The sequence below is a fragment of the Podarcis tiliguerta genome (assembly GCF_965153285.1).
Source record: "Podarcis tiliguerta genome assembly, chromosome: 18".
Classification (NCBI taxonomy): domain Eukaryota; kingdom Metazoa; phylum Chordata; class Lepidosauria; order Squamata; family Lacertidae; genus Podarcis; species Podarcis tiliguerta.
Genome location: NC_139551.1, coordinates 6,326,333 through 6,351,598, shown reverse-complemented (window position 1 = coordinate 6,351,598; position 25,266 = coordinate 6,326,333). Strand labels below are relative to the sequence as shown.

Here is a 25,266-nt window from a genome sequence, read left to right as displayed (position 1 = left end):
AGAGCTACAAGTGAGGCGCTCAAACGATATCCTTGTTCTTCCTGTGTGTGGCAATCTCCAGGCTAATTCTTGGTCCATCTTCCCTTTTAATGTCAGCCTCCCTCTCCCCCCCTCATTATGATGGGTCTTATTATTATCGCTGGTTGAAAACGGTTGGGCACCGAGTTTTGAGGCGCTTGGAACAGCGCAACTCTGACTCGTAGGTCTTCTCTGGAACAGGACAGGTGGGTTGAGGAAGGTGTGTTTGCCCTGGTTGTTGTGAGCAAGCATTGCATCACCATAGCAGCTACACTGGTACGGTGCCCTCTCAGTGGTTGGAAATGGAGCGGGACAGCAACTGCCTAATTCCAGGACTTCCACTGTTGGGTCACCACCACTGAACCAGCATTGGCCGGAAAGCGCATTTGAACAAAATGCCAAAAACCCTGAGCCAAAGGGCAGCGTTTCTGGTTGGCTCGTTGCTTTATGGCAGAAAAAGGTTCTGTTATTCATGGCTTCAAGAGGTGGAATGCCAGTTGCTTGGAATCAAAGGTGGGCAGAGTGCTGTTGTGCCCAGGTCTTGCTTGTCGGCTGCCCTATGCCATATCTAGGTGTCCACTCGATGTGTCCTTATTGTGTTCTTGTGTGGCACTGGTTTGGGGTTAAGTTGGGTAGATTGCTCAGAGCCCCTCTTTGTAACAGCTTTGCTTGGCTGGTGTGGCAAGGAACCATCACCTGTAGGCGACTAGAAACAGGTTGCGCCTCGCACATATTTCTCCTTGCAAGGGCGTGGGGGCAGCTGCTGGCAGCCTGGTAGATTCCAGGTGAAGGAACACACACACACACCTGTTGCTGCCACCACCCCTCTTCTGACCACAGAAGCGGAGCAGGCTGGAGCTGGATTCCCACCCCCCTGCCCCTAAAGCCAGGTGCCCCTGGCTTAATAGACTGCAATATAAGGTAAAGGTAAAGGTACCCCTGCCCGTTCGGGCCAGTCTTGCCAGACTCTAGGGTTGTGCGCTCATCTCACTCTATAGGCCGGGAGCCAGCGCTGTCCGGAGACACTTCTGGGTCACGTGGCCAGCATGACATCGCTGCTCTGGCGAGCCAGAGCCGCACATGGAAACGCCGTTTACCTTCCCGCTGGTAAGCGGTCCCTATTTATCTACTTGCACCCGGGGGTGCTTTCGAACTGCTAGGTTGGCAGGCGCTGGGACCGAACGACGGGAGTGTACCCCGCCGCGGGGATTCGAACCGCCGACCTTTCGATCGGCAAGCCCTAAGCGCTGAGGCTTTTACCCACAGCGCCACCCACATCCCAGACTGCAATATGTTGTTGTTTAGTCGTTCAGTCGTGTCCGACTCTTCGTGACCCCATGGACCAGAGCACGCCAGAGACTGCAATATAGAGTAAGCATAACTTTCATATGCCGTGGGAAACCCAAAAAAAATGGTGCAACTTGCTTTGTTCGGTTTATTGTGGTTATCTGGAGCAGAACACACAATATCGCGAGGAATGCCTGTATTTGCTTGCAGTACCTGAAGTACCGCCCCTCCCTATATAAACCAACCCAGACTCTGCGTTCGTCCTCTGAGGCCCTTCTTTGTGTGCCTCCGCCACATGTGGTCTGGAAGGTGGCAACACAAGAACAGGGCCTCTTCTGTGGTGGCTCCCCATTTTGTGGAATACTCTCCCCGGGGGAGGTTCAGCTGGCACCTTCATTGTATATTTTAGGCACCAGGCGGAAACGTTCCTCTTCAACCAGGCATTGGGGTGATTAATATTCTACAGCAGGGTTTCCCTGCAGCTTGGGTCGCCAGCTGTTTTGGGAACTACAACTCCCATCATCCCTAGCTAGCAGGACCAGTGGTCAGGGGTAGTGTGAATTGTAGTGCAAAAACAGCTGGAGACCCAAGCTTGGGAAACCTTGTTCTACTTTTAAATGTGTCTGTGAGAAGGGGGTGGTCATTGCTTTGTTTCACTAATTTTCATGCTTTTAAACTGTACAGTGGTGCCTTGGTTGTCAAACTTAATCCATTCTGGAGTCTGTTCGACTCTGGGAACGGTTCAGAAACCAAGGCGCAGGTTCTGATTGGTTGCAGGAGCTTCCATCACTGAATTGGAAGCATGCGGACACCTCGTTGGACGTTTGCCTTCCGAAAAATGTCCGCAAACCGGAACACTCACTTCCGGCTTTGCGACGTATGGGAGCCGATTTGTTCGGGAGCCAAGCCGTTTGACAACCAAGGTGCCACTGTAGTTTGCTCTATGAACCGCCCTGAGATCTTATGATGAAGGCTGGTATATAAATCTTAGTAAAGGTAAAGGGACCCCTGACCATTAGGTCCAGTCGTGGCCGACTCTGGGGTTGCGGCACTCATCTCGCTTTATTGGCCGAGGGAGCCGGCGTCCAGCTTCCGGGTCATGTGGCCAGCAGGGTTAAGCCGCTTCTGGAGAACCAGAGCAGCGCACGGAAACGCCGTTTACCTTCCCGCCGGAGCGGTACCTATTTATCTACTTGCACTTCGAACGTGCTTTCGAACTGCTAGGTTGGCAGGAGCAGGGACCGAGCAATGGAAGCTCACCCCGTGGCGGGGATTCGAACCGCCGACCTTCTGATCGGCAGGTCCTAGGCTCTGTGGTTTAACCCACAGCGCCACCCACATCCCATATAAATCTTAAGAAATAATAATAATAATAATATATACACAAATGAGCATGTGCAAGTGGCTTGTGGCTTTTGTTGAGTTCTGTGCTGTTCTGAATTATGAGCTGTTTTTTAAAAATAATAATAATGCAGTGTTGTGGGTGTTCTTTTTAATGTGCAAACTTCTAGAGTGTGTGTGTGTGTGTGCGTATATTCCTGTATCTGTGGTGGATTTGGGATGGGTCTGTAAATCAGAGGCAGAGCATCTCTAGGGACGGCTGGAAAAGACTCCTGGTCGGAATTCCTGGAGAGACGCCAGGCAACGTTAAGCTATAAGAACGGACAGAGTCGTGTGCTCCTAAAATGATCAGAATAGCACAAAGAGGGACAATCGCATGGGCCAAGCCAGGATTTTTTTGGTGGGGGTGGGGAGCCTTTTGTTAGGGGAGGCAGAACTTCAGTTTGCTATTGATTTTTATTGATTTGGGGGGGTTGTCAACAGTAAAGGTAAAGGTACCCCTGCCCGTACGGGCCAGTCTTGACAGACTCTAGGGTTGTGCGCCCATCTCACTCAAAGAGGCCAAGGGCCAGCGCTGTCCGCAGACACTTCCGGGTCACGTGGCCAGCGTGACATCGCTGCTCTGGCGAGCCAGAGCCGCACACGGAAACGCCGTTTACCTTCCCGCTAGTAAGCGGTCCCTATTTATCTACTTGCACCCAGGAGTGCTTTCAAACTGCTAGGTTGGCAGGCGCTGGGACCGAACAACGGGAGCGCACCCCGCCGCGGGGATTCGAACCACCGACCTTTCGATCGGCAAGCCCTAGGCACTGAGGCTTTTAACCACAGCACCACCCGCGTCCCTTTTTGCTGGATAGCCAGCTCCTTAATCAGCCCCAGTCAGCAAGCCCATGTCAGAGTCCAGCAACCTCTTGATATGTTCTGTAAGACAGCTTGGGTTTCTAATTACCGTATTTTTTGCACCACAACACTCTCTTTTTTCCTCCTAGAAAGTAAGGGGAAATGTCTGTGCGTGTTATGGAGGGAATGCCTACAGGTGGCGGGGGGGGGGATCTGCTGCAGTCGTGAGCAGAGGATCCATGGTTCCCCTTCCTTCCCTCCTCCGTGGCTCGCTTTGAAACAGCAAAGCGGGAGAAGAGCCGCTGATTGGGGAGGAGAGAGGGACAGAGAGCCTGTTTCTTTAAAGGAGCAAAGCGGGAGAGGAGAGGAGCCGCTTACACCAGTGTAAGCGACTCCTGTCCAGTTGGCTCCTTTAAAGCAAGCAGGCTCTCTGTCTCTCTCTCCTCCCCACTCAGCTCGCTACATAGCAGCAAAGTTTTTCAGCTCACTAAGCTGGGGATGAGCGGGGAGGAGGAAGAAAAGCAGAGCCTGCTTGCTTTAAAGGAGCAAAGTGGGAGAGGAGAGGAGCCTTCTCCTCTTATACCCCTCTTCTGCATTATTAGCAGCATCCTTCTCCACCCACCCCACACGTGTTCCTTCTCCCCTTAAACCCCTCTTCTTCATTATTAGCAGCATCCTTCTCCACCCACCCCACACGTGTCCCTTGTCCCTTGAGTGCTTTTCCTTCCCTCCCCACTTAAAACGTGGTTACAAAGCACGGATCCACATGGATCCTCAGGATTTTTGCATTGGGCTATCCCAAACTCACCGTCAGATCACATGTCTGTGGCCACAGCATGAACCACAAAAATCATACATCCACTGTTTCATTTAGAATATTTTTTTTCTTGTTTTCCTCCTCTAAAAGCTACATGCGTGTTATGGTCGGGTGCGTGTTATAGAGCGAAAAATACGGTACTTTGAATAAGATGCATAATTAGTATACTGGTGGGAGAGGTTCCTATACTTGCAAGGGACGCGGGTGGCACTCTGGTCTAACCCACTGAGCCTCTTGGGCTTGCCGATCGGAAGGTCGGCGGTTCGAATCCTTGCTACGGGGTGAGTTCCCGTTGCTCAGTCCCAGCTCCTGCCAACCTAGCAGTTTGAAAGCACACCAGTGCAAGTAGATAAATAGGTGCCGCTGCGGCGGGAAGGTAAATGGCGTTTCTGCGCATTCTGGCTTCCGTCACGGTGTCCCGTTGCTCCAGAAGTGGTTTAGTCCTGCTGGCCACATGACCCGGAAAGCTGTCTGTGGACCAATGCCGGCTCCCTCAGCCTGAAAGCGAGATGAGCGCAACAACCCCATAGTCGCCTTTGACTGGACTTAACCATCCAGGGGTCCTTTACCTTTACCTTTACCTTTTACTATACTTGCAGAATATCAGCAAGGTATGCAGAGGTGTGTGTTTTTTTAAAATGCAAATTAAAAGTAAAGATCCACACCGGACATCCTTGTCCGATGAAAAGTGAGCCTTCTCTGCCCTCCCAGTTCCTTCTGGCTCCAGAAGTGTCATTGTGGGGATGGGGGGGGGGTCGGAAATGGTGGTGGAGCCCTAGCAGCTTGTAGTATTGCTTGAGCCCTAGCAGCTTGTAGTATTGCTGTGAAGGGGGGGTGGAGTGGGCATGTGCTGCAACAATTTGTTGCAGGTCCTCCTTGTAATGTATGTGTACAGTGGTACCTCGGGTTACACACGTTTCAGGTTACAGACTCCTCTAACCCAGAAATAGTGCCTCGGGTTAAGAACTTTGCTTCAGGATGAGAACAGAAATCGTGCTCCGGCGGCGCAGCGGGAGGCCCCATGAGCTAAAGTGGTGCTTCAGGTTAAGAACAGTTTCAGGTTGAGAACGGACCTCCAGAACGAATTAAGTACTTAACCCGAGTTACCACTGTATTCCCCGCCCCCGCTCATGGGTTCTGGGCAGCTATTGTTATAAGTAACTGAATGGGCCTGTGTGCTACATCTGTGTGCATTTGTGTGGGGCGGAAGGGGGGGGAATAATGCCCATTTGTCTTGTGCTGGCACCATGCCTACACTTATTAATATAAACTACATTGAAATGCGCAGGGTTGTCATAGTTCAAAATCCATATTTTCTTTAAGGTGTGGCAGAACCGGGCTCCCCGCTTTCGCTCCAGCCACAAAGTACAGTCCCTTCTGGCCATAGAAGTAATGTAAACTTGGATGCATTATCTGTGCTGGGTTGGGTGGGGACGATGATGACGCGATAGCACGTTTCGAGCGAACAACTCTGGAATCAAAAGCCCTTTTCAGAGCACACATCTGTCAAACCCAACTGAGCTGAGAAATGCAGCGTTCTTACAACATGCCAATTGCAGCCCTCCTCCCGAGCTACCGCAGGATGCAGAATGTATTATTCTGTCCAGGACCTAGAAATTATCCCCCAACCCTCGCGAGATATCGTCTTGACGCCTCCACCATCTGGAGGTGAATGCTTGGGGAATCACTGGATCCTGACAGTTTCCACAAGCTAGCAACACGTCCTGTAGAATTCTATCCGTTCTGTTTTTATTTGCACAATCAGAACGAATTTCAGGAGCCAAAATGCTTTTTCTGTGCAAGAACAGTGGACAACATTACAGTGGTTCTTCAGGTTAAGTACTTAATTCGTTCCGGAGGCCCGTTCTTAACCTGAAACTGTTCTTAACCTGAAACACCACTTTAGCTAATGGGGCCTCCCACTGCCACTGGGCCGCCGGAGCACGATTTCTGTTCTCATCCTGAAGCAAAGTTCTTAACCCGAGGTACTATTTCTGGGTTAGTGGAGGCTGTAACCTGAAGCGTCTGTCACCTGAAGTGTATGTAACCCGAGGTACCACTGCATAGCTAACTCTTGTCACTTGTCTTCACTTACTCCCCCCTCCCGCCCTGCTCACAGTTGTGAATATTCCTACGTTATGAATGGTCCGAGTCACCATTAAGAAAAAATAGGTCAGAATGGCCCAATATATGTGTGTGGAGTGTCCCTGGATCTTCCTTAAGTTCTCAGAGTTCTTAACCTAGCTCAAGTTTCGCCAGCTAGCCAGATGTTTAATTGATAATCAATCACAGCCCGTCTATTGCTTGAAAAATAAAGACTTCAGAACTTCCTTGCCCCAAAATGGCAACTCTGGGCGTTCCATTTTGGTGACTGTAACCTTGGGACGCGGGTGGCGCTGTGAGTTAAACCATAGAGCCTAGGTCTTGCCGATCAGAAGGTCGGCGCTTCGAATCCCCACGACGGGGTGAGCTCCTGTTGCTCGGTCCCTGCTCCTGCCAACCTAGCAGTTCGAAAGCACGTCAAAGTGCAAGTAGATAAATAGGTACCGCTCCGGCGGGAAGGTAAACGGCATTTTCGTGCGCTGCTCTGGTTCACCAGAAGCGGCTTAGTCCTGCTGGCCACATGACCCGGAAGCTGTACGCCGGCTCCGTCAGCCAGTAAAGCGAGATGAGCGCCGCAACCCCAGAGTCAGCCACGACTGGATCTAATGGTCAGGGGTCCCTTTACCTTTACCTTACCTTAAAGAGGTGTTCCAATGCGTAATGAATACATAAATATACATGCATGCGTGACATATATACCGCACCCTACAGTCGCTGAAAAAAATTAAAATAGACCCGCAACAAATGAAGTCACCAGCTATTTTGGTCTCGGATCTGATTCATAACAAAGTTGATTCATTCTCTCCCACGCCCCCACCATAAATTGAGCACTGTTTTAATTGCAGAGATGGAGTTTGTTTGCGGCTGGCCTCCTCCTTTCACCGACTCTCGAGTCAAATCCCCAGGAACCATTCGACAATACTTGGTAGTTTTAAACAGTCCTCCCTTCGGGACAGATCAGGCCCTTAATATTTGTATAAAGGTAAAGGGACCCCTGACCATTAGGTCCAGTCGTGGCCGACTCTGGGGTTGTGGCGCTCATCTCGCTCTCATGAGACCAGGGCCCTGCGAGATCTGATTTCTTTCCGCAGGGCCTGTAAGACAGAGTTGTTCTGCCTGGCCTTTGGCTTAGAATCAGTTTGATTCCCTCCCCCTCTTTCTTTTTCCTTTCTCCTCCTATGAAGAGATTACACTCTAATGCTTTGATGCTGTATCTTAATCTTTTAAATTGTATTTTCATCAACTTGTTTTTATGATTGGTTGTTAGCCGCCCTGAGCCCAGTCTTGGCTGGGGAGGGCGGGGTATAAATAAAAATTTATTATTCTTATTATGGGATAGCGTCGCACATGGACAAATTGGAAACGCAGCGAGGGTGCAATAAATGACCGTTCAAACACAGCCTAGGAGTCTGAAGTGCTTTCTTGACGCCTTGCTGCAAAACTCGCTTCAAGATTCGTTTCGGGGTCTTGTTGTGGCCGCCGGCTGAGAATAAATCAGCTGTCTATGCTGTTAACCGCGATACCACATAAGGAGCGACATGATTCTGAGCCGGTTACTGACACTGTGCTGCCTGGAAGCAGCACCCCAGGGTTTCCTGGCTTGGCCTTGAGATCTTCTGCATGCAAAGCAGATGTCCTGTCACCCAGCTATTTCTCTCGGACCCCTGCCCTGTGCTGTATCTAGTTCACCTTTTCTTCTGCTCCTCCGTATGGGGTGGAGAGAGCGAACAGATGGCTGCTTATTGTTATCCTGCCATCTTCCTCCTCCGTTGCAATTTGCTACCGGTTGTCCATATCTTAAAACCATCTGTCCCTTTTCTCTCGGCGCCGGGGACTTTTTATCCGTTCCGTTTGTCTCGGTGCATTTATCCTGGCAAGCGCTCTGAGAGTATCTGTGTGCTTGCATCAGGTTTTTTTTAGGGGGTGCGAGATCCTTCTGGAGGCCCAGCTTGCAAGCCTCGTTGCTTCAATGTGAGACTTTCTTGGGCAGTTTCCTGGTTCTGCGCTGGCTGCGGGAAGAACTTGCAGATATTTGCGGCTTGGGAAACAGAGGAAGTGGTGACATCGTTGCGCTGAGAATCGTGGTTCAGAGAAGACTCAGGCAAGGCAGGGGCGAAGAGGTGCTTCTCATTTTCAGTCAGCAAGTTGTCTGATTAAAGAGTCGCGTTGCCATAAAAGCACAGTTAAAAACTCAGATATAAAAGCTGCTCTCCAAATGACACCTTGAACTCAGGGTGCAGTCGCCACAACGAAATGTTGGAGGATGGATGGCGGCTAACAGATTGAGGTTGAATCCTGACAAGACAGAAGTACTGTTTTTGGGAGACAGTCAGCAGGTGGGTGTGGGGGATTCCCTGGTCCTGAATCCCCCTGAAGGACCAGGTGCGCAGCCTGGGAGTCATTTTGGACTCACAGCTGTCCATGGAGGCGCAGGTTAACTCTGTGTCCAGGGCAGCAGTCGACCAGCTCCATCTGGTACGCAGGCTAAGACCCTCCCTGCCCATGGACTTTCTCGCCAGAGTGGTGCATGCTCTGGTTATCTCCCGCTTGGACTCCTGCAATGCGCTCTCCGTGGGGCTACCTTTGAAGGTGACCCGGAAACTGCAATTAATCCAGAATGCGGCAGCTAGACTGGTGACTGGGAGTGGCCGCCGGGACCACATAACACCGGTTCTGAGAGATCTGCATTGGCTCACAGGACGTTTCCGAGCACAATTCAAAGTGTTGGTGCTGTCCTTTAAAGCCCTAAACAGCCTCGGTCCTGTTTACCTGAAGGAGCGTGTCCACCCCCATCGTCTACCCCGCACACTGAGATCCACCGCCGAGGGCCTTCTGGCGGTTCCCTCATTGCGAGAAGTGAGGTTACAGGGAACCAGACAGAGGGCCTTCTCGGTAGTGGCGCCCACCCTGTGGAAAACCCTCTCTTCAGATGTGAAGGAAATAAGCAGCTATCCTATCTTTAAAAGACATCTGAAGTCAGCCCTGTTCAGGGAAGTTTTTAATATGTAATGCTGTATTGCTTTTAACACTTGATTGGGAGCCGCCCAGAGTGGCTGGGGAAACTCAGCCAGATGGGTGGGGTATAAATAATAAATTATTATTATTATGTCTTTACGCCATCTTTCTCTTATTCCCCTTTTCTTTCTTTCTTTTTTGGCAGTGAAATTTGTCGCCGTCGGTTTTATTACTGTTCGTTTCATTTCTTTACTGCTTTACACAGGCACAGGCAAACTCGGCCCTCCAGATGTTTTGGGACTACAATTCCCATCATCCCTGACCCCTGGTCCTGCCAGCTAGGGATGGTGGGAGTTGTAGTCCCAAAACATCCGGAGGCCAGAGTTTGCCTATGCCTGGCTTCACATTTTAAAGAAAACATCTCAAAGCGGTTTATGAAACGTACAATAAAACGATCCAGAATAAAACAAATGCCAGCTTCAAGGGATATACAGTGGTGCCTCGCAAGACGAAAAGAATCCGTTCCGTGAGTCTCTTCGTCTAGCGGTTTTTTCATCTTGTGAAGCAACCCTATTAGCGGATTAGCGCTATTAGCAGTTTAGCGGCTATTAGCGGCTATTAAAGGCTTAAGGGATTAGCGGATTAGCTGCTAAAAGGCTATTAGCAGCTTAGGGCCTTAGAAAAAGGGGGTAGGGAGCGGGGAAAAAATCCCAGGACTCGCAAGACATTTTCGTCTTGCGAAGCAAGCCCATAGCAAATTCGTCCTGCGAAGCACCTCCAAAACGAAAAACCCTTTCGTCTAGCGGGTTTTCTGTCTTGCGAGCCATTCGTCTTGTGGGGCACCACTGTATTTCAGATCCTTCTCTAAGGGACATTTAGATTTGTTTACCTACTTAATTTATAGAGCTGCCCCATAGCAGGAGGAATCAAGGAAGCCAGTGTGGTGTAGTGGTTAGAGTGTCGGACCAGGACCTGGGAGATCAGGGTTCGAATCCCCACTCCGCCAGGAAGCTCACTGGGCGACCTTAGAGCTAGTCGCAACCTCTTAAGCTACCTTGCAGGGGTGTTGGGATTACCTGTGGAGGGGGGGGTGGACCATGTGCTCCTTGCAGAAAAAGGTGGGAGATGCTGTTGTTGTTTAGTCGTTTAGTCATGTCTGACTCTTTGTGACCCCCTGGACCAGAGCACGCCAGGCCCTCCTGTCTTCCACTGCCTCCCGCAGTTTGGTCAAACTCATGTTAGCAGCTTCGAGAACACTGCCCCACCATCTCGTCCTCCGTCGTCCCCTTCTCCTTGTGCCCTCCATCTTTCCCAGCATCAGGGTCTTTTCCAGGGAGTCTTCTCTTCTCATGAGGTGGCCAAAGTCTTGGAGCCTCAGCTTCAGGATCTGTCCTTCCAGTGAGCACTCAGGGCTGATTTCCTTCAGAATGGAGAGGTTGGATCTTCTTGCAGTCCATGGGACTCTCAAGAGTCTCCTCCAGCACCAGAATTCAAAAGCATCCATTCTAATTCCTTTTCATGGATCACGGCCTTGCCATGGCGAAGGGGCTTGAATAACTCAGAGAAGCTATGAACTTTGCCGAGCAGAGCACCCAAGGTAGGAGATAAAATGCAATAAATGAGCTCTTCTGCTCAGCTTCTTAAGGAAGCTGGAGGGGCCAGCCAGGTGGAGACATCAGTCGCCAACGTGGCATGCAGACATCTCGACGCGTTTGCAATTGGACCTTCACTGGTCACAAAACGCGCCTGGCTAATTTCTAACACTGTCTGGCGGTGGAAAGGGGGGATACCTGGGAGGCAAGGCTGGCTGTACCATACAGCAGGGAGATGTCAAGGAGGGGTCAAGGAGGATAACGCATGGCCTGCACAGAACCACATTTCTGCTTTGGCAACGATTGCGTCGTCTCACCCAACTTGCTGGAGCTCTTTATCGAGTTCACAACTCCTCTCCCTGCTGCTTAAGTCCTAAACAATTAGATGAGGCCCTCGTTGACTTTTGAAGCAGATGCTCTTCCTTCCCTGCTCCACTTCCTGGACTTTGTGTGGAGCATTGACCAAAAAAACCTTGTGGGGGGGGGAGTTGAGAGGGCTTTGAACATTGCTCAGTCCCTGCTCCTGACAACCTAGCAGTTTGAAAGCACGCCAGTGCAAGTAGATAAATAGGTGCCACTGCGGCGGGAAGGTAAATGGCATTTATGCGCATTCTGGCTTCTGTCACGGTGTCCCGTTGCTCAGTCCCTGCTCCTGCCAACCTAGCAGTTTGAAAGCACGTCAAAGTGCAAGTAGATAAATACGTACCACTCCAGCGGGAAGGTAAATGGTGTTTCCGTGCGCTGCTCTGGTTTTCCAGAAGCGGCTTAGTCCTGCTGGCCACATGACCGGAAACTGTACGCCGGCTCCCTCGGCCAATAAAGCGAGATGAGCGCCGCAACCCCAGAGTCGGCCACGACTCGACCTAATGGTCAGGGGTCCCTTTACCTTTTACCTGCAATGGAGGCATATCACCTAAGGCAGGGGTCAGCAACCTTTTTCAGCCATGGGCCGGTCCACTGTCTCTCAGACCTTGTGGCTGCCAGACTATATTTTGAAAAAAAAAAAATGAACGAATTTCTGTGCCCCACAAATAACCCAGAGATGCATTTTAAATAAAAGGACACATTCTACTCATGTGAAAACACGCTGATTCCCGGACTGTCCGCGGGCCGGATTGAGAAGGCAATTGGGCCGCATCCGGCCCCCGGGCCTTGGTTTGCCTACCCCTGAACTAAAGCATCCAAGACAAGATAGCCATCCAACCATATTTAACCAAAGGTGTGTGATTCTCCTCCTTGCATACAAGTGAATTGTCACAGGAGCAAGCAAAAGTCATGCAATGCATCAGAGATCAGAGAGTCATAGAACTGTAGCATTGGAAGCGACCCCACTAATGAATAGACATTCCATTGTGGCGACGGCTACCTAAGTTTAAGGTACCATTTGGTGCCCAACGTATATATACAGTGGTGCCTCGCAAGACGAAATTAATCCCTTCCGTGAGTCTCTTCGTCTAGCGGTTTTTTCGTCTTGCGAAGCAAGCCCATTAGCGGATTAGCGCTATTAGCGGTTTAGCGGCTATTAGCGGCTATTAAAGGCTTAAGGGATTAGCGGATTAGGTGCTAAAAGGCTATTAGCGGTTTAGCGGCTTAGAAAAAGGGGGTGGGGAGCGGAAAAAAATCTCAAGACTCGCAAGACATTTTCGTCTTGCGAAGCAAGCCCATAGAGAAATTCGTCCTGCGAAGCACCTCCAAAACGGAAAACCCTTTCGTCTAGCGGGTTTTCCGTCTTGCGAGGCATTCGTCTTGCGGGGCACCACTGTATCTGAGTTTCTAACGCCGCTGTTTTATATCCTGAAGAGCCTGTGTGGGCAGTTGTGGGTGAACCAGTTTCTCTGCCCCAGTGCTTTCTTTGCACCTAAATGAGATGACAAAGGAGGTTGTTATCCTGCGTCGGAAACCTGGGATCCTTCCCTGCCACCTCTTGCTGCTCCTCTGCTTATTTCTGCTTCTTGCGGCAGTCGGTGGGAGGAAGGGCCATGCAAACCAGCCCCGAGGTTTCATGCCTCCCTTCCACTTTTTGGAGAAACCGGAGCTTGCCTGCTCCGCACGAGAGCTTCTGCAGAGGCTTCCCCAAAGTGTGCTGAACGTTTCTTTTCAGAAACCAGGGCAGGGGGAGGCGCAGCGAGAAACCGGAGCTTGCAAAAGAATGTCAAATGTCAACAGTCCCTTCTTTTTAGACGGGGGGGGGGGGGGGTTGGCTGGGTGTGCAAGCTCTAGTATGCATCCTGCTTCCTTCAAGGTGCTGGTTCCCTGGTCCCCCTCCTTTTCCACTCAAACTGCTACCCCCCCCCCCAAAAAATGCCCATTGCCTGTCCAGTGTGGTGTAGTGGTTAAAAGCAGTAGACTCCTAATCTGGGGAACCGGGTTCGCGTCTCCGCTCCTCCACATGCAGCTGCTGGGTGACCTTGGGCCAGTCACACTTCTTTGAAGTCTCTCAGCCTCACTCATCTCACAGAGTGTTTGCTGTGGGGGAGGAAGGGAAAGGAGAATGTTAGCCGCTTTGAGACTCCTTAAAGGGAGTGAAAGGCGGGATATCAAATCCAAACTCTTCTACTCTTCCAGCTCTGCAGAGCAGCAAATAAATCCCTCTCCCCTCATTCGAGCCTTATTAACGTAAGAAAAGCCCTGTGGGATCAGGCCAGCGGCCCCATCCACATTTGCAGAGCCAGCTTGGTGTAGTGCCGGGGTCGCCAACCTAAGACCCATGGGGCACAAGCGGCCGACGAGGGTCATTTTACCGGCCCCCGAGCCGCCCCCGAACCGAGCCTCCCACTCGGCGAGTCCCGAGTAAAGCGAGATGAGCGCCGCAACCCCAGAGTCGGCCACAACAGGACCTAATGGTCAGGGGTCCCTTTCCCTTTTTAAAAGAGTAGGGGGAACAGTTTCTCTCCTGTAGACCTTGACTCAGCTCTTCATTACTTTGGGGAAAGAGTCTGACCTGGTCGCCTATCTTTCCATCGCTGACCCTGTCCTTTCTCCTTGCACTTGGTGTCAAGGATGGAATTGAGAAAGTGGGCGAGCTTCCATTCACTCGGCCTGTTTCCTGTTCTAAACATGGCATGGGAAATGAACTAGGCTAAAGGCGAGCACATCCTCCCAGCTAGGTGTTGGGTGCTGCAATTCAGTAAGAGCTGTTCGAGTGTGGAATTTGCTGCCAAGGAGTGTGGTGGAGTCTCCTTCTTTGGAGGTCTTTAAGCAGAGGCTTGACAACCAGATGTCAGGAGTGCTCTGATGGTGTTTCCTGCTTGGCAGGGGGTTGGACTCGATGGCCCTTGTGGTCTCTTCCAACTCTATGATTCTATAATTCCCTTGGCAAGGAGAGATGGAAAAGATGCAAGCAGGCAGACAGGCAGACCTGGTCCTGCCTGGGTGGAGCTGCTCTCTGCAACTTAGGACTCTCGCCTCCGGTATCGGCTCAACTCAGTATGGAAGCTGCAGGCAGCCTCTCAGGAAATACTTGGTGCGCCAGATTCCTGGAAGTCTTAAGAGGCTGATTCACACCGCCACCTGATCCCCACTGGAACCCGTGGTTTTTTTAAATTCGGTGTTTACATTTGCAAGGTGTCGTGAGCTCATGAGGTGTTCTTCTTCGTGGTGCTGCCTCCGAAGGTGGCCTGGAAGCTCCAGCAGTTGCGAAATTCAATGGCCAGGCTGCTCACCAGGGCAAAATGGCGCGGACACGTAGCCCCAAGCTTGGCCCGACTGCACTGGCTGCCAGGCCCAATTCAACGAGCTGGTTTTGACCTATAAAGCCTTAAATGGCTCAAGACCTCTCCCTGTACGAACCAACCCAGACCCTGCAATCATCACCCTTCTTCGGGTGTCCCCTCCGCAAGAGGTCGGCAACACGAGAACGGGGTCTTCTCTGCAGTGGCTCCCCATTTGCGGACGCTCTCCCCAGGGAGGCTCGCCTGGCACCTTCGTTGCGTATCTTTAGGCACCAGGCGGAAACGCTTCTTTTCTCCCAGTAAGCAATCTACCGTATTTTTCGCTCTATAACACGCACCAGTCCATAACACGCACGTAGTTTTTAGAGGAGGAAAAGAAGAAGAAAAATATTCTAAACGAAACAGTGGATATATGATTTTTGTGGTTCGTGCTGTGGCCACAGACATGTGATCTGACAGTGAGTTTGGAGTAGCCCAATGCAAAAATCCTGAGGATCCATGTGGATCCATGCTTTGTAACCACGGAGGAGGGAAGGAAGGGGAACCATGGATCCTCTGCTCACGACTGCAGCAGATCCCCCCCCCCCGCCACCTGCAGGCATTTGCTCCATAACACGCACAGACATTTCCCCTTACTTTCTAGTAGGAAAAAAGTGAGTGTTATGGTGCAAAAAAGACGGTATGTCCTTGGTTCTGAATTTTTTGTTAAGCTTATACCTGTTGTCCAGCCCCCCACCCCAGGGGTCAGCAAACCTTTTCAGCAGGGGGCCAGTCCACTGTCCCTTAAACCTTGTGGGGGGCTGGACTATATTTTTTTGGGGGGGTGAACGAATTCCTATGCCCCACAAATAACCCAGAGATGCATTTTAAATACAGTCATACCTCGGGCCGAATGTGCTTCGGGATGAGCGCATTTGAGTTGCGCTCTGCGGCAACCCGGAAGTAAAGGAGCGCGTTACGTCCGGGTTTCACCGCTTGCGCATGCGCAGACACTCAAAATGACGTCACGCACATGCGCAGAAGTGGCAAAAAGCGACACGTGTGTGCACAGATGTGCTGTCACTGGTTACGTTTGCTTCTAGATGCGAACGGGGCTCCGGAACAAATCCCGTTCGCATCTAGAGGCACCACTGTAAAAGGACACATTCTACTCATCTGAAAACACCAGGCAGGCCCCACAAATAACCCAGAGATGCATTTTAAATCAAAGGACACATTCTACTCATGTAAAAACACGCTGATTCCCGGACCATTCGTGGGCCAGATTTAGAATCATAGAATCATAGAGTTGGAAGAGACCACAAGGGCCATCGAGTCCAACCCCCTGCCAAGCAGGAAACACCATCAGAGCACTCCTGACAACTTATAAGGTAAAAGGTAAAGGTAAAGGAAGGGACACGGGTGGCGCTGTGGGTTAAACCACAGAGCCTAGGGCTTGCCGATCAGAAGGTCGGCGGTTCGAATCCCCGCAACGGGGTGAGCTCCTGCTGATCGGTCCCTGCTCCTGCCAACCTAGCAGTTCGAAAGCACGTCAAAGTGCAAGTAGATAAATAGGTACCGCTCTGGCGGGAAGGTAAACGGTGTTTCCAGACGCTGCTCTGGTTCGCCAGAAGCCGCTTAGTCCTGCTGGCCACATGACCTGGAAACTGTACACCGGCTCCCTTCGCCAGTCAAGCGAGATGATTGGGCCGGATCTGGCCCCTGGGCCTTATGTTTGCCTACCCCATGTGTGCAGTAAGTCATAGGCTGTTTGTGAGCACTGCAGAAGAATGTTGAATGACAGAATCTCCGTCGAGAGGCAAGGGAGAGGCCAGGAATGTTGTAGCAAGAGGACTGGGTTTCCGGAGCTGACAGAAAGAAAATTGGCCATGGATGGAGCAGGGGAACTCGAGGAACGAATAGAGAGGGGAGGTCAACAGCTTATGCGAGAGGGGAGTGGACAGGCAGAAGAGACCAGCATCTGGTGCCGGGGAGCAACAAGGAACTATTCAAACAGGAGGCATATCAAATGTGCTCCAAACAGGCTGAGCTTGATTTGGCCTGAATCGCGATGACCCGGCCAGACCTTTCAGCGCTTGTTCTTTTCCACAAACAGGTGTAGCAAGCATTAAATCTGCTTGCTGTGGTTGTGACGCCAGGTCTCCTTTTCCAGAGCCTTGCGAGACGCTCCCCTTGATAACCTCAGAGCTGGGGGGCCCACGCTCCCTCCTTCCTCAAGAGCGCAGTTTCATCCTTCTTGCTGCGAACATCCTCAGCATTTAATGTGCTGCCCCACCGTTTGCTTTTGTGTCGTGGTTCTTCAAGTTCCCTGCCCCGAAGTGCCCTCTTTCCAGATCGAATTTTCTGTCTATTTGGCCATCTAGCCCAGAATTATCTACTCTGACTGCCAGCAGCTCTGTCAGGTCTTGGGCAGAGAGAGATCTTCACCATCGCCTGATATTTACAATTCTGACCGACAGCATCTCTTCACAGCCTGGGGCAGAGCAACAGCCCGCTCTGCCAGCTTAGATCCTTTAACCAGAGGTTTATTTTTGTCTCATTTCTTTCTTAGCCTTGCCCTCCAGAGGGATCAAGCTGGTACATGATTTCCTCCTATTCTTCACAAACAAGCACACACTTTATCCTCTCAGCTGGATAGAAGGTTGCGTCGGCTGAAAGTCATAGAATAGAATCATAGAGTTGGAAGAGACCACAAGGGCCATCGAGTCCAACCCCCTGCCAAGCAGGAAACACCATCAGAGCACTCCTGACATGTGGTTGTCAAGCCTCTGCTTAAAGACCTCCAAAGAAGGAGACTCCACCACACTCCTTGGCAGCAAATTCGACTGTCGAACAGCTCTTACTGTCAGGAAGTTCTTCCTAATGTTTAGGTGGAATCTTCTTTCTTGTAGTTTGGATCCATTGCTCCGTGTCCGCTTCTCTGGAGCAGCAGAAAACAACCTTTCTCCCTCCTCTATGTGACATCCTTTTATATATTTGAACATGGCTATCATATCACCCCTTAACCTCCTCTTCTGCAGGCTAAACATGCCCAGCTCCCTTAGCCGTTCCTCATAAGGCATCGTTTCCAGGCCTTTGACCATTTTGGTTGCCCTCCTCTGGACACGTTCCAGTTTGTCAGTGTCCTTCTTGAACTGTGGTGCCCAGAACTGGACACAGTACTCCAGGTGAGGTCTGACCAGAGCACAATACAGTGGCACTATTACTTCCCTTGATCTAGAGTGGCACTATTACTTCCCTTGATCTAGGTGTGTGTGGCTTAAGATCGCTTGGTGAGCAGCAGTTTGATACAGGGGTAGCCAACATGCCCCCCACAATGAGGTTTTCGACACACAGGGCTTGGAAATATTCACTTCTTATTGGAAGTATTTCCAGTTCGCGTCCAGCCTGCACCCCAAAGGAACTACAGTGGTGCCTCGCAAGACGAAATTAATTCGTTCTGCGAGTTTTTTTCGTCTTGTGAATTTTTTGTCTTGCAAAGCACGGTTTCCCATAGGAAGTGCATTGACGGTTTCCCATAGGAATGCATTGATGGTTTTAAGAAAAAGGCGCAAGACGTTTTCGTCTTGCGAAGCAAGCCCATAGGGAAATTTGTCTTGCGAAGCAACTCAAAAAACAAAAAACTCTTTCGTCTTGCGAGTTTTTCGTCTTGCGAGGCATTCGTCTTGCGAGGTACCACTGTAATTCAGATTCAGGTTTGCCCCTTTGCAAAACAAACTAATTCGGTTCACCTAAGCCAGGGGTCAGCAAACTTTTTCAATAGGGGGCCGGTCCACTGTCCCTCAGACCTTGTGGGGGGCCGGACTATATTTTTTGGGGGGGGAATGAATGAATTCCTATGCCCCACAAATAACCCAGAGATGCATTTTAAATAAAAGCACACATTCTACTCATGTAAAAACACGCTGATTCCTGGACCATCCAGATTTAAAAAGTGATTGGGCTGGATGTGGCCCCTGGGCCTTAGTTTGCCTGCCCATGACCTAAACAATGATTTTCTCCCCCAGCCTTCAGAATGTTTCAGGCTCGTGTACTGATGTGTAAAAATACGCTTTGGAAGAAAACTTCAAACCCATATGTGCACATAAATGTGAATGGTTCAATTTATTTCCCCCAGCATTTAGGATCTTAAAGCTTCGAGGCCCAAAGGGGTAAAATGATGATGATGGTGATGATGCAAGAGAATGGACTTGAAGATCAGCTAGGAATCATTCAGAATTCAACTCCCGAAAACAATATTTAATTCATGTTCAGTTCGGCGGCAGTCAGGAGAACTGCTTTCAACTGCAGTTCGGAGGTTTTTTGCACTAATTCAGCAAACGTTAAGCCAAACTAGTTCACTCTGCAAGCATTGATCGAGTGACAATTCCCAGCATCTTTGACCATTCCAATCACAGCTACGCTTCCTCTAGCAATGCAGTTTTTTGTTGTTACCTCTACTCACCCGGAAACATAATTTGCTCGCCATAGGTGACCACGCAGAGTTGCGTTATGCTAACCAGGCTCCTGTTTCGTTTGAGCGTGGAGGAGAGGGGGGAGTTGTGTGTGTAGCTATTCTGTATCTTGATAATTTATTAAGGATTTTCTTGTTTTACAGAAGTAAGTGTAATGCCTTGTTGTTGTTTTTCCATGTAACATTTTTACAAATCCATTTCATTTGTTGAGGCATTAGGGGGAGAAGAAAAGAAAAAAGAAAAGGGGGGTGGAGAGAGGGAAAATGGAAGGGGGTGGGGTCGGGTGGCGGTGTTTCTATTATGTTTAATGTATGTAGAGTTTGGTGTCAGCGTTGCTTGTGTCGTTCACTTGTGTTCCTTTGGTGGTGAGAGAGGTTGGGGTTGGCCTAGGGTGTGATTGTTTGCTTGTGATTGGCTGTGGTGATCTTTGTTTTCGTGTGTGAGTGAGGTGGGTGGGTATTTTGGATCAGGTTAGCCATATTGATTTGTATGCTGTTGGTGGATTATTGTCATTGTCCTGTTGGGCTGTGTATGTGATAAAGGGGAGCCATACCGGGGTGAAGGCGTCTTCTTCTGTTTGTCCCAGTGTCAGTTTCAGTTTATTAGTTAATTTTTCTAGTAGGGCTGTTTCCCATACTATTTGGTACCATTGGTCCATGCTTACTCCTGACAGGTCTCTCCAGTGTCTGGCTATGATGCTTCTGGCTGCTGAGAGTAGGTGGGTTCTTTGTGGTGTAAATGGGCATTGTAGCTATTCTGTAGCTGTGTCCCCAGCGCTCTTGCTGTTAATGATTAGTCCCCCCCTTTGAGGGAGACGAATAGCTATGCCTAATTAACCTTACTCCCTCGGTGTTAGATTCTTTTCCTGGCTCTCGCATGCATGCGTCAGTAGCCCCCCCCCCCCCCCGCATCCCATTTACCGTATTTTTCGCTCCATAAGACGCACCAGACCATAAGACGCACGTAGCTTTTGGAGGAGGAAAACAAGAAAAAAAATATTCTGAATCTCAGAAGCCAGAACAACAAGAGGGATCGCTGTGCAGTGAAAGCAGCAATCCCTCTTGCTGTTCTGGCTTCTGGGATAGCTGCGCAGCCTGCATTCGCTCCTTAAGACGCACACACATTTCCCCTGACTTTTTAGGAGGGGAAAAGTGAGTCTTATAGACCAAAAAATACGGTAAATTTCTCTCTCTTGAAAAAAAATGAGTCAGCAGCTTGTAAGGAGAGAATTGGGCAGCAGATCCCAGCACTGCAGCAAAAAGTGGCTTTATCTAGGCCAGGGTCCAGGCCTGGAAAATGTCATCTAACGTGGAATACGGACGTGGGCGGCTGTACGTTGCCGCCCTCTTCCCCCCAGAGATCTTTTCTTGCAAGCCATGCAATAACCAGTCTCCAGATGCTGATGCCGTCTCTTCCGCCCTGGGAAATTCTGTCCACAGAACTACGTTTCCCCTCGCAATTTCTTTGTAAATAAATACCGTATTTTCCGCTCTATTAGACGCACCAGACCATGAGACGCACCTAGTTTTTACGGGAGGAAAACAAGGAATAAGAAAGCAACGCAAAGCGTCCTGAGCGAAGAGGGAGCGCTCCTCCCTCTTCGCTCAGGAGGCTTTGCGGGGCTATCCCTGAAGCCAGGAGAGCAACTGGGATCATAGAATCATAGAGTTGGAAGAGACCACAAGGGCCATCGAGTCCAACCCCCTGCCAAGCAGGAAACCCCATCAGAGCACTCCAGACATATGGTTGTCTAAGCCTCTGCTTAAAGACCTCCAAAGAAGGAGACTCCACCACACTCCTTGGCAGCAAATTCCACTGTCAAACAGCTCTTACTGTCAGGAAGTTCTTCCTAATGTTTAGGTGGAATCTTCTTTCTTGTAGTTTGGATCCATTGCTCCGTGTCCGCTTCTCTGGAGCAGCAGAAAACAACCTTTCTCCCTCCTCTAGGTGACATCCTTTGATATATTTGAACATGGCTATCATATCACCCCTTAACCTCCTCTTCTCCAGGCTAAACATGCCCAGCTCCCTTAGCCGTTCCTCATAAGACATCATTTCCAGGCCTTTGACCATTTGGGTTGCCCTCCTCTGGACACGTTACAGTTTGCGCACCGATCCCTCTTGCCCTCCTGGCTTCAGCGAAAGCAAGTCTACTGGCTTTCCCCCTACCTCCCGCAAGAGCCGTGCGCTCTTTAGAGGGAGCGTGGCTCTTGGGGGCTTTTATGGGAGATGGTGGAAGGGACAGAGCTGCTGTTCTGGCTTCTGCGATAGCCCGCGAAGCCTCTGCAGGCTTAAGTCAAGACAGCCAGTGGGATCGCAGCGCTGCGATCCCGCTCGCTATCCTGGCTTCTTGTTTAGCCGCGCACAGCCTCTCCCGGGCAAGGAGAGCCTTCATCCTACGGGACCGCCTCTCCTGGTATGCCCCACAGAGAAACTTACGGTCTTCAAATAAAAACATCTTGGAGGTCCCAGGCCACAGAGAAGTTAGGCTGGCCTCAACTAGAGCCAGGGCTTTTTCGGCCGCGGCTCCGATCTGGTGGAACACTCTGTCACAAGAGACCAGGGCCCTGCGGGACTTGACATCTTTCCGCAGGGCCTGCAAGACAGAGCTGTTCCACCAGGCCTTTGGCCAGGGCACAGCCTGACTCCCTCCCTCGGCAATCTTCGCGGAGCTCTGGCCCAATGGTTGCCAGTGGCTTGAATTAATTAATTTTATAATTGAATGATTTTAGAGTGTTGTTTGTGCTGTACTTTTGTACTGTTTTATTGTTGTTAGCCGCCCTGAGCCCGGCTTCGGCTGGGGAGGGCGTGATATAAATAAAAAATTTTATTATTATTATTATCCCCCGTCCGGGTGAGGCTGCGCGCGGCCAAGACTCCCCCAAGAGCCGCACTCCCTTTAAAGAGCATGCAAAGTGTGTGTGCGGCTCTTGGGGGCTTTTCCCCAGGAGGGAGAAGGGCAGCTCTTTAAAGGGAGTGCTGAGCAGAACCTCCCGCCTGCATTCACAGACATTTCCCCTTTTTAGGAGGGGAAAAGTGCGTCTTATAGAGCAAAAAATACGGTACGCCGTGTGGGTTGTTGCTGTTGCTGTTTTGTGTTCTGCAGAATGCACAGCTTGGCACCTCGTACGCAATCTTTGTCTTTCCTTATGGACCTGGGGCATATGTGTGTGTGCTGTACTAATTTAATAATGTTCCCTTGGTGGCTTACCAAGCAGTATTTAATCACTATTAATTAAAAGCAAACAACAGAAATAAGAGCCTAAGGGTTGCATCCAAAACAACACCAAGACACAGATCATTCCTTGCAAGGATTTTTGTTGCTGCAATGGGATACCCACCTCGGTTGCAAATGCTAACTCTCTAGGTATTCCCTCAATCCTCTGCAGCAGATTCAGGGAAGTGGAGTTCTGTTAGCCAAGTGACAATCCTTCCACTGATGGAACACCCTGTTTAGATCCTGCCCTAAAGGTAAAGGTACCCCTGCCCGTACGGGCCAGTCTTGACAGACTCTAGGGTTGTGCGCCCATCTCACTCAAAGAGGCCAAGGGCCAGCGCTGTCCAAAGACACTTCCAGGTCACGTGGCCAGCGTGACATCGCTGCTCTGGCGAGCCAGAGCCGCACACGGAAACGCCGTTTACCTTCCCGCTAGTAAGCGGTCCCTATTTATCTACTTGCCCCCGGGGGTGCTTTCGAACTGCTAGGTTGGCAGGCGCTGGGACCGAGCAACGGGAGCGCACCCCGCCGCGGGGATTCGAACCGCCGACCTTTCGATCAGCAAGCCCTAGGCGCTGAGGCTTTTACCCACAGCGCCACCCGCGTCCCTAGATCCTGCCCTAAGATGCCCTAAAAAACTCCTTATAACCGCAACACTTTGCAGCTCAGGTTAAAACCACACTAAGCCCTCAACAGCTCTAATGCAATTAAAAAGCCCAAGAGAATAAATAAGTAAAAAATTGCAACCATACTTGAAAGCATGCAGCGGTATCGCAGTAAAAATCAGGTCTACTGTTTTTCTTGGTCCCAGGCTCTCTTTGATTCCCTCACCAGCTGAGATCTACATGTGACTTTCGAACGTGGGGAGAATTTGCATTGGCTAGAATTCTCCCTGAAATTTCCCTATTTCAATGCAAGAGTTAAAATGCTAAAACAGGTGAAAATTGCACCAACCTATGTAGGCTTGTCTAAGCAAGGGTGTTCTCCTCTGGTGTCAAAAAGGCCATAGATAAGGAACAAGGCAAGCTTCTCTCAGGAAGCTATTGCATTACTGGGCCCACCACCAAGAAGGCCCCGTTCTCTAGTAGCTTATCACGTCACTTTACAGAACAGGGCATGGAGGACTCCCTGGTCCTGAATGGGGTAACTGTGCCCCTGAAGGACCAGGTGCGCAGCCTGGGAGTCATTTTGGACTCACAGCTGTCCATGGAGGCACAGGTCAAATCTGTGTACAGGGCAGCTGTCTACCAGCTCCACCTAGTACACAGGCTGAGACCCTATCTGCCTGCGGACTGTCTCGCCAGAGTGGTGTATGCTCTAGTTATCTCCCGCTTGGACTACTGCAATGCGCTCTACGTGGGGCTGCCTTTGAAGGTGACCCGGAAACTACAACTAATCCAGAATGCAGCACCCAGAGTGGTGACTGGGAGCGGCCGCCGAGACCATATAACACCGGTCTTGAAAGACCTATATTGGTTCCCAGTACGTTTCCGAGCACAATTCAGATTGTTGGTGCTGACCTTGAAAGCCTTAAACGGCCTCGGTCCAGTATATCTGAAGGAGCGTCTCCACCCCCATCATTCTACCCGGACACTGAGGTCCAGTGCCGAGGGCCTTCTGGTGGTTCCCTCACTGCGAGAAGCCAAGTTACAGGGGACCAGGCAGAGGGCCTTCTCGGTGGTGGCGCCCTCCCTGTGGAACGCCCTCCCACCAGATGTCAAAGAGAACAAAACTACCAGACCTTTAGAAGACATCTGAAGGCAGCCCTGTTTAGGGATGCTTTTAATGTTTGATGTACTACAGTATTTTAATATTTTTTTGGAAGCCGCCCAGAGTGGCTGGGGAAGCCCAGCCAGATGGGCAGGGTATAAATAATAAAATTATTATTATTATTATTATTATTATTATTATTATTATTATTATTATTAAAAGGAAGATCTTAAGAGTTCGGGTAGGCAAACGTGGCCACGTGAACAAACACCGATCGAGGGGTGTCGTGCGGCCGAGAGCTCTGGCTCTGGCCTGTTGTCTTCCAAGTGTTCAAACAGCGGGAGGAAATTTGGGCTTGTATCTAGGGCTGGATTGATCTGTCGGTTTCACTTTCTCCCGCTTGTTCTTTTCATTCTAGTCTTAAGTTCACATTTCCCCATCGGTTTGTGATTTATTGTTTTTAAGCCCTCCTGAAAAGGCGAGGTCTCTCCTAACACACATACACAGATTTGCCTAAAACACGCTTGTGTTTTTGGGGGGGGGGCATATATATTAATCAATAGAAGTGTGCAATATCTGCATTTCATTAATAGTGCCATGGCCACACTGCTCAGAGGCTCCAGCTCGGCGAAAGATGCTCTCAGCCTTGTGGATATTAGAATGCCTAGCCCACCCTTAACTCGTCCCCCTTTGTTGCTTGGTGAACCTGCGAGCGAAAATGAGGCAAAACCGTTTACATCTAAATCCCCTGTTAGCCATGTCTCTTGCAGGAAGACTATATCATGATCTTGAATAAAATTGACAAATGATTGGTCAGTCGCCTTGTTGAGCCAACCAGCAATGTTCCATGATAAGAATTTAAGATTGGCTTTTTCATAGTCGAGTCTTTGTCAATTATTAGCTAACGTACTTTTAGGGTTTGTCGCTTTGTGTATCAGTCGCCTAATGTCTTTGAGTGGCGGGCTATCCAGCCGCTCTATGAGTTCAATAGGTGGATGCAAAGTGCTCACGTTTGTGCACACCGGATCTTTATTGTGCGTAAATTTCTTCTGTGGGTTTTCTATTGCGGCCTGATTTTGGCCCAATTCTGATTCATCTAGGTATCTCATTTTATCCCATACGTCTGGTAGGGTCACCTTAGGGATATACTTGCAAAGCAGTTGCCCCAATATAACACAACATGTTTTCACAAGTATATACACTTGTATGCACGCTTTACCCTAGTACTGTATATGCATGTTTGGAGGAATGCGCTGCAGAA

The 25,266-nt window shown here is 50.1% G+C and overlaps 1 protein-coding gene and 1 long non-coding RNA gene across 3 annotated transcripts in view; both read left to right on the top strand.

Annotated features, from left to right (window-relative positions):
* LOC310668693 overlaps positions 1 to 25,266 on the top strand; it is a 197,633-nt gene that overhangs the window by 12,564 nt on the left and 159,803 nt on the right. The gene's annotated exons all lie outside the window — the stretch shown is intronic.
* The window catches only part of SH3GL1 (SH3 domain containing GRB2 like 1, endophilin A2), a 63,662-nt gene that overhangs the window by 1,291 nt on the left and 37,105 nt on the right, over positions 1 to 25,266 (top strand). The window lies entirely within an intron of this gene.